The sequence below is a fragment of the Stenella coeruleoalba genome, assembly GCF_951394435.1.
Source record: "Stenella coeruleoalba genome assembly, chromosome: 11".
NCBI lineage: Eukaryota > Metazoa > Chordata > Mammalia > Artiodactyla > Delphinidae > Stenella > Stenella coeruleoalba.
In genome coordinates, this window is record NC_137157.1 from 47,888,393 (window position 1) to 47,896,228 (window position 7,836).

A 7,836-nucleotide genomic window follows, 5' to 3' on the forward strand; every position below is an offset into this window, starting at 1 on the left:
AGCTAGTGGGTATCTGTAAAACACATACCTGTTCTACAGCTGTACAGCAGGGAGCTAGCTCATCTTGGTGCTCTGTGATGATCTAGATGGGTGGGATGGGGGTACGGAGGGAGGTCTAAGAGGGAGGGGATATATGTATACATATAGCAGATTCACTTCACTGTACAGCAGAAACTAACACAACATTGTAAAGCAATTATGCTCCAATTAAAAAAAGAAATTAAGAAAACAATCCCATTTATAATTGTGTCAAAAGAAATAAAATACTTAGAATAAATCTAACTAAGGAGGTTAAAGACCTGTACTTAGAAACTATAGGACGTTGAGGAGACTGGTTCAAGATGGCAAAGAAGGACATGCTCTCATTCCCTCTTGCAAGAGCATCAGAATCACAACCAATTGCTAAACAATCATTAACAGGAAGACACTGGAACTCACCAAAAAAGATACCCCACATCCAAAGACAAAGGAGAAGCCACAATGAGATGGTAAGAGGGGCACAATCACAGTAAAATCAAATCCCATAACTGCCGGGTGGGTGACTCACAAACTGGAGAACACTTATACCACAGAGGTCCACCCACTGGAGTGAAGGTTCTGAGTGCCACATCAGGCTTCCCAACCTGGGGGTCCAGTAATGGGAGGAGGAATTCCTAGAGAATCAGACTTTGAAGGCTAGCGGGATTTGATTGCAGGACTTCGACAGGACTGGGGAAAACAGAGACTCCACTCTTGGAGGGCACACACAAAGTAGTGTGCGCATCAGAACCCAGGGGAAGGAGCAGTGACCCCAGGGGAGACTGAACCAGACCTACCTGCTACTGTTGGAGGGTCTCCTGCAGAGGCGGGGGGTGGCTGTGTCTCACCGTGAGGACAAGGACACTGGCAGCAGAAGTTCTAGGAAGTGCTCTGTGGCGTGGGCCATCCCACAGTCCGCCATTAGCCCCACCAAAGAGCCCAAGTAGGCCCCAGTGTTGGGTCACCTCAGGCCAAACAACCAACAGGGAGGGAACCCAGCCCCACCCATTAGCAGTCAAGCACATTAAAGTTTTACTGAGCTCTGCCCACCAGAGCAACACCCAACTCTACCCACCACCAGTCCCTCCCATCAGGAAACCTACACAAGCCTCTTAGACAGCTTCATCCACAAGACGGCAAACAGCAGAAGAAAGAAGGACTACAATCCTGCAGCCTGTGGAACAAAAATGACATTCACAGAAAGATACACAAGATGAAAAGGCAGAGGGCTATGTACCAGATGAAGGAAAAGGATAAACCTCCAGAAAAACAATTAAATGAAGTGGAGATAGGCAACCTTCCAGAAGAATAATTCAGACTGATAGTGAAGATGATCCAGGACCTCGGAAAAAGAATGGAGGCAAAGATTGAGAAGATGCAAGGAATGTTAAACAAAGACCTAGAAGAATTAAAGGACAAAGAGATGAACAATATAATAACTAAAATGAAAACTGCACTAAAAGGAATCAATAGCAGAACAACTGAGGCAGAAGAACAGATAAGTGACCTGGAAGACAGAATGGTGGAATTCACTGCTGTGGAACAGAATAAAGAAAAAAGAATGAAAAGAAATGAAGACAGCCTAAGAGACCTCTGGGAAACATTAAAAGCAACAACATTCACATTATAGGGGTCCCAGAAGGACAAGAGAGAGAGAAATGACCTGAGAAAATATTTCAAGAGATTATAGTCGAAAACTTCCCTAACATGGGAAAGGAAAAAGCCACCCAAGTCCAGGAAGTGCAGAGAGTCCCATACAGGATAAACCCAAGGAGAAACACACTGAGACACACAGTAATCGAATTAGCAAAAGTTAAAGACAAAGAAAAATTATTGAAAGCTTCAAGGGAAAAACGACAAATAACATAGAAGGAAACTCCCATAAGGTTAATAGCTGATTTCTCAGCAGAAACTCTACAAGCCAAAAGGGAGTGGCATGACATATTTAAAGTGTTGAAAGGGAAGAACCTACAACGAAGATTACTCATTCAGATTCGATGGAGAAAGCAAAAGCTTTACAGACAAGCAAAAGCTAAGAGAATTCAGTACCACCAAACCAGCTCAACAACAAATGCTAAAGGAACTTCTCTAAGTGGGAAACACAAGAGAAGAAAAGTACCTACAAAAACAAACCCAAAACAATTAAGAAAATGATCATAGGAACATACATATTGATAATTACCTTAAACGTAAATGGACTAAATGCTCCAACCAAAAGACCCAGGCTTGCTGAATGGATACAAAAACAAGACCCATCTATATGCTGTCTACAAGAGACCCACTTTAGACCTAGGGACACATACAGACTGAAAGTGAGGGGATGGAAAAAGATAATGAAAATGGAAATCAAAGGAAAGCTGCAGTAGCAATACTCGTATCAGATAAAATACACTTTAAAATAAAGACTGTTACAAGAGACAAGGAAGGACACTACATAATGATCAAGGGATCAACAATTTAACATATAAATATATATACAAATTAAACTGCATAAATATAACAATTTAAATATATATGCACCCAACACAGGAGCACCTCAATACATAAGGCAACTGCTAACAGTTATAAAACAGGAAATTGACAGTAACACAATAATAGTGGGGGACTTTAACATCTCAACTTACAGCAATGGACAGATCATCCAAACCGAAAATTAATAAGGAAAAACAAGCTTTAAATGACACAATAGACCAGATAGATTTAACTGATATTTATAGGACATTCCATTCAAAAACAGTAGATTACACTTTCTTCTCAAGTGTGCATGGAACATTCTCCAGGAGAGATCACATCTTGGGTCACAAATCAAGCCTCAGTAAATTTAAGAAAATTGAAATCATATCAAGCATCTTTTCTGACCACAACATTATGAGATTAGAAATCAATTACAGGGGGAAAAACGTAAAAAACACAAACACATGGAGGCTAATCAATACGTTACTAAATAACCAAGAGCTCACTGAAGAAATCAAAGAGGAAATCGAAAAATACCTAGAGACAAATGACAATGAAAACATGATGATCCAAAACCTATGGGATGCAGCAAAAGCAGTTCTAAGACGGAACTTTATACCAACACAAGCCAACCTCAAGAAACAAGAAAAATCTCAATCTAAAGTTTCACCTAAAGGAACTAGAGAAAGAAGAACAAACAAAACCCAAGGTTAGCAGAAGGAAAGAAATAAAAATCAGAGAAGAGGGCTTCCCTGGTGGCCCAGTGGTTCAGAGTCTGCCTGCCAATGCAGGGGACATGGGTTTGTGCCCCACTCCGGGAGGATGCCACATGCCGCGGAGCGGCTGGGCCCATGAGCCATGGCTGCTGAGCCTGCACGTCCAGAGCCTGTGCTCCGCAACGGGAGAGGCCACAACAGTGAGAGGCCCGTGTACAGCAAAAAAAAAAAAAAAAAAAATCAGAGCAGAAATAAATGAAATAGGAACAAAGAAAACAATAGCAAAGATCAATAAAACTAAAAGCTGGTTCTTTGAGAAGATAAACAAAACTGATAAACCATTAGCCACACTCATCAAGAAAAAGAGGGAGAGGACTCAAATCAATAAAATTAGAAATGAAAAAGGAGAAGTTACAACACACCGCAGAAATACAAAGCATCCTAAGAGACTACTACAAGCAACTCTATGCCAATTAAATGGACAACCTGGAAGAAGTGGACAAATTCTTAGAAAGGTATAACCTTCCAAGACTGAACCAGGAAGAAACAGAAAATATGAACAGACCAATCACAAGTAATGAAAATGAAACTGTGACTAAACATCTTCCAACAAACAAAAGTTCACGACCAGATGGCTTCACAGGTGAATTCTATCAAACATTTAGAGAAGAGCTAACACCCATCCTTTTCAACCTCTTCCAAAAAATTGCAGAGGAAGGAACACTCCCAAACTCATTCTATGAGGCCACCATCACCCTGATACAAAAACCAGACAAAGATACTACAAAAAAAAGAAAATTACAGACCAATATCACGGATGAATATTGATGCAAAAATCCTCAACAAAATACTAGCAAACAGAATCCAACAACACATTAAAAGGACCATACACCATGATAAAGAGGGATTTATGCCAGGAATTCTTCAATATACGCAAATCAATCAATGTGATACACCATATTAACAAATTGAAGAAGAAAAACCATATGATCATCTCAATAGATGCAGAAAAAGCTTCTGACAAAATTCAACACCCATTTATAAAAACTCTCCAGAAAATGGGCAGAGAGGGAACCTACCCCAACATAATAAAGACCATATACGACAAACCCACGGCAAACATCATTCTCAATGGTGGAAAACTGAAATCATTTCCTGTAACATCAGGAAAAAGAGAAGGATGTCCACTCTCACCACTATTATTCAACACAGTTTTGGAACTCCTAGCCATGGCAATCAGAGAAGAAAAAGAAATAAAAGGAATACAAATTGGAAAAGAAGAAGTAAAACTGTCACTGTTTGCAGATGCCATGATACTATACATAGAGAATCCTAAAGATGCCACCAGAAAACTACTAGAGCTATCAATGAATTTGGTAAAGTTGCAGGATACAAAATTAATGCACAGAAATCTCTTGCATTCCTATACACTAATGATGAAAAGTCTGAAACAGAAGTTAAGGAAACACTCCCATTTACCATTGCAACAAAAAGAATAAAATACCTAGGAATAAACCTACCTAGGGAGACAAAAGACCTGTATGCAGGAAACTGTAAGACACTGATGAAAGAAATTAAAAATGATACGAACAGATGGAGAGATATACCATGTTCTTGAATTGGAAGAATCAACATTGTGAAAATGACTATACTACCCAAAGCAATCTACAGATTTAATGTGATCCCTATCAAATTACCAATGACATTTTTTACAGAACTAGAACAAATCATCGTAAAATTTGTATGGAGACACAAAAGATCCTGAATAGCCAAAGCAGTCTTGAGAGAAAAAAAGGGGAGATGGAGAAATCAGACTCCGTGAGTTCAGACTATACTACAAAGCTACAGTAATCAAGACAATATGGTACTGACACATAATCAGAAATATAGATCAATGGAACAAGACAGAAAGCCCAGAGATAAACCCACACACTTATGGTCAACTAATGTATGACAAAGGAGGCAAGGATATACAATGGAGAAAAGAGAGTCACTTAAATAAGTGGTGCTGGGAAAACTGGACAGCTACATGTAAAAGAATGAAATTAGAACACTCCCTAACACCACACACAAAAATAAACTCAAAATGGATTAGAGACCTAAATGTAAGACCAGACACTATAAAACTCTTAGAGGAAAACACAGGAAGAATACTCTTTGACATAAATCACAGCAAGATCTTTTTTGATCCACCTCCTAGAGTAATGGAAATAAAAACAAAAATAAACAAATGGAACCTAGTGAAACTTCAAAGCTTTTGCAAAGCAAAGGAAACTACAAACGAGATGAAAACACACCCTCAGTATGGGAGAAAATATTTGCAAATGAATCATCGGACAAAGGGTTAATCTCCAAAATATATAAACAGCTCATGCAGCTCAATATTAAAAAAACAAACAATCCAATCCAAAAATGGGCAGAAAACCTAAACAGACATTTCTCCGAAGAAGACATACAGATGGCCAAGAAGCACATGAAAAGCTGCTCAACATCACTAATTATTAGAGAAATGCAAATCAAAACTACAATGAGGTATCACCTCACACCAGTTAACATAGGCATCATCAGAAAACCTACAAACAACAAATGCTGGAGAGGGTGTGGAGAAAAGGGAACCCTCTTGCACTGCTGGTGGGAATGTAAAGTGATACAGCCACTATGGAGAACAGTATAGAGGTTCCTTAAAAAACTAAAAATAGAATTACCATATGACCCAGCAATCCCACTACTGGGCATATATCCAGAGAAAACCATAATTCAAAAAGACACATGCACCCCAATGTTCAGTGCAGCACTACTTACAATAGCCAGGTCATGGAAGCAACCTAAATGGACATCTACAGATGAACAGATAAAGGAGATGTGGTACATATATACGATGGAATATTACTCAGCCATAAAAAGGAACAAAATCGGGTCATTTGTAGAGACAGGGACGAATCTAGAGACTGTCATACAGAGTGAAGTCAGAAAAACAAATATCGTATACTAACACATGTATGTGGAACCTAGAAAAATGGTACAGATGAACCGGTTTGCAGGGTAGAAACTGAGACACAGATGTAGAGAACAAATGTATGGACACCAAAGGGGGAAAGCTGCGGGGAGGGGGGTGGGGCTGTGATGAAATGCAAGATTGGGATTGACATATATACACTAGTATGTATAAAATGGATAACTAATAAGAATCTGTTGTATAAAAAAATAAAATTCAATAAACAAAACTATGGGACATCGATGAAAGAAATTGAATATGACACAGACAGAAACATATACTGTGTTCATGGACTGGAAGAATTAACATTATTCAAATGACCATACTATCCAAGGAAATCTACATATCAATCTAATCCTTAACAAAATATCAATGGTATTTTTCACAGAACTAGAACTAATTCTAAAATTTGTATGGAAACACATACACACACACAAAACCGTGGACAGCCAAAACAATCTTGAGAAAAAAGAACAAAGCTGGAGGTCTCACGCTCCTTGGTTTAAACTATACTACAAAGCTAGTCATCAAAATAGTATGGTACTGCCACAAAAACAGACACATAGATCCATGGAACAGAATACAGAGTCCAGAAAGAAACCCACACACTTATGGTCAATTAATCTATGACAAAGGAGGCAAGAATGTACAATGGGAAAAAGACAGCCTCTTCAATAAGTGGTGTTGAGAAATCGAGACAATTATATGCAAAAGAAACTGGACTAGGCTCTCACACCATTCACTAAAATAAATTCAAAATAGATTAAGGACTTAAATGTAAGACCTGAAACCATAAAACTTCTAGAAGAAAACAGGTAGTTTGCTGTTTGACATTGGTCTTAGTGATTTTTTTTTTTTTTTTTGGATATGTGTCCTCAGGCAAGGGAAACAAAAAGCAAAAAATCAACAAATGGGACTACATCAAACTAAAAAGCTTTTGCACAGCTAAAGAAACTATCAACAAAATGAAAAGACAACCTATTGAACGGGAGAAGATACTTGCAAATGATATATTTGACACGGGGTTAAAACCCAAAATATATTGATATAAAGAAGTCATAAAACTAAGCATCAAAAAAACAATCCTATTAAAAAATGGGCAGAAGACCTTAACAGACATTTCTCCAGAGAAGACATACAGATGGCCAACAGGTACATGAAAAGACGCTCAACATCCCTAATCATCAGGGAAATGCAAATCAAAATCACAATTGAGATACGCCTCACACCTGTCAGAATGGCTATTATCAAGAAAACAAATAAGTATTGGTGAGGAATCCTTGTACATTGTTGGTGGGCATGTAAATTGCTGCAGCCATTACAGAAAACAGTACGGAGTTCCCTCAAAAAACTAAAAACATAGCTACCATATGATCCAGCAATCCCACTCCAGGGCATATATCTAGAAAAAACCAAAGGCACTAATTCAAAAATTTACATGCAGCAGAACTTCGCTGGTGGTCCAGTGGTTAAGACTCCACACTTCCAACGCAGGGGTCACAGGTTCAATCCCTGGTCAGAGAACTAAAATCCCACATGCCTTGTGGTGCAGCCAAAAAAAAAAAAAAAAAAAAAAAGTACATGCACCCCAACGTTCACGGCGGCACTGTTTACAACAGCAAATATATGGAAGCAACCCAAGTGTCCATTAGC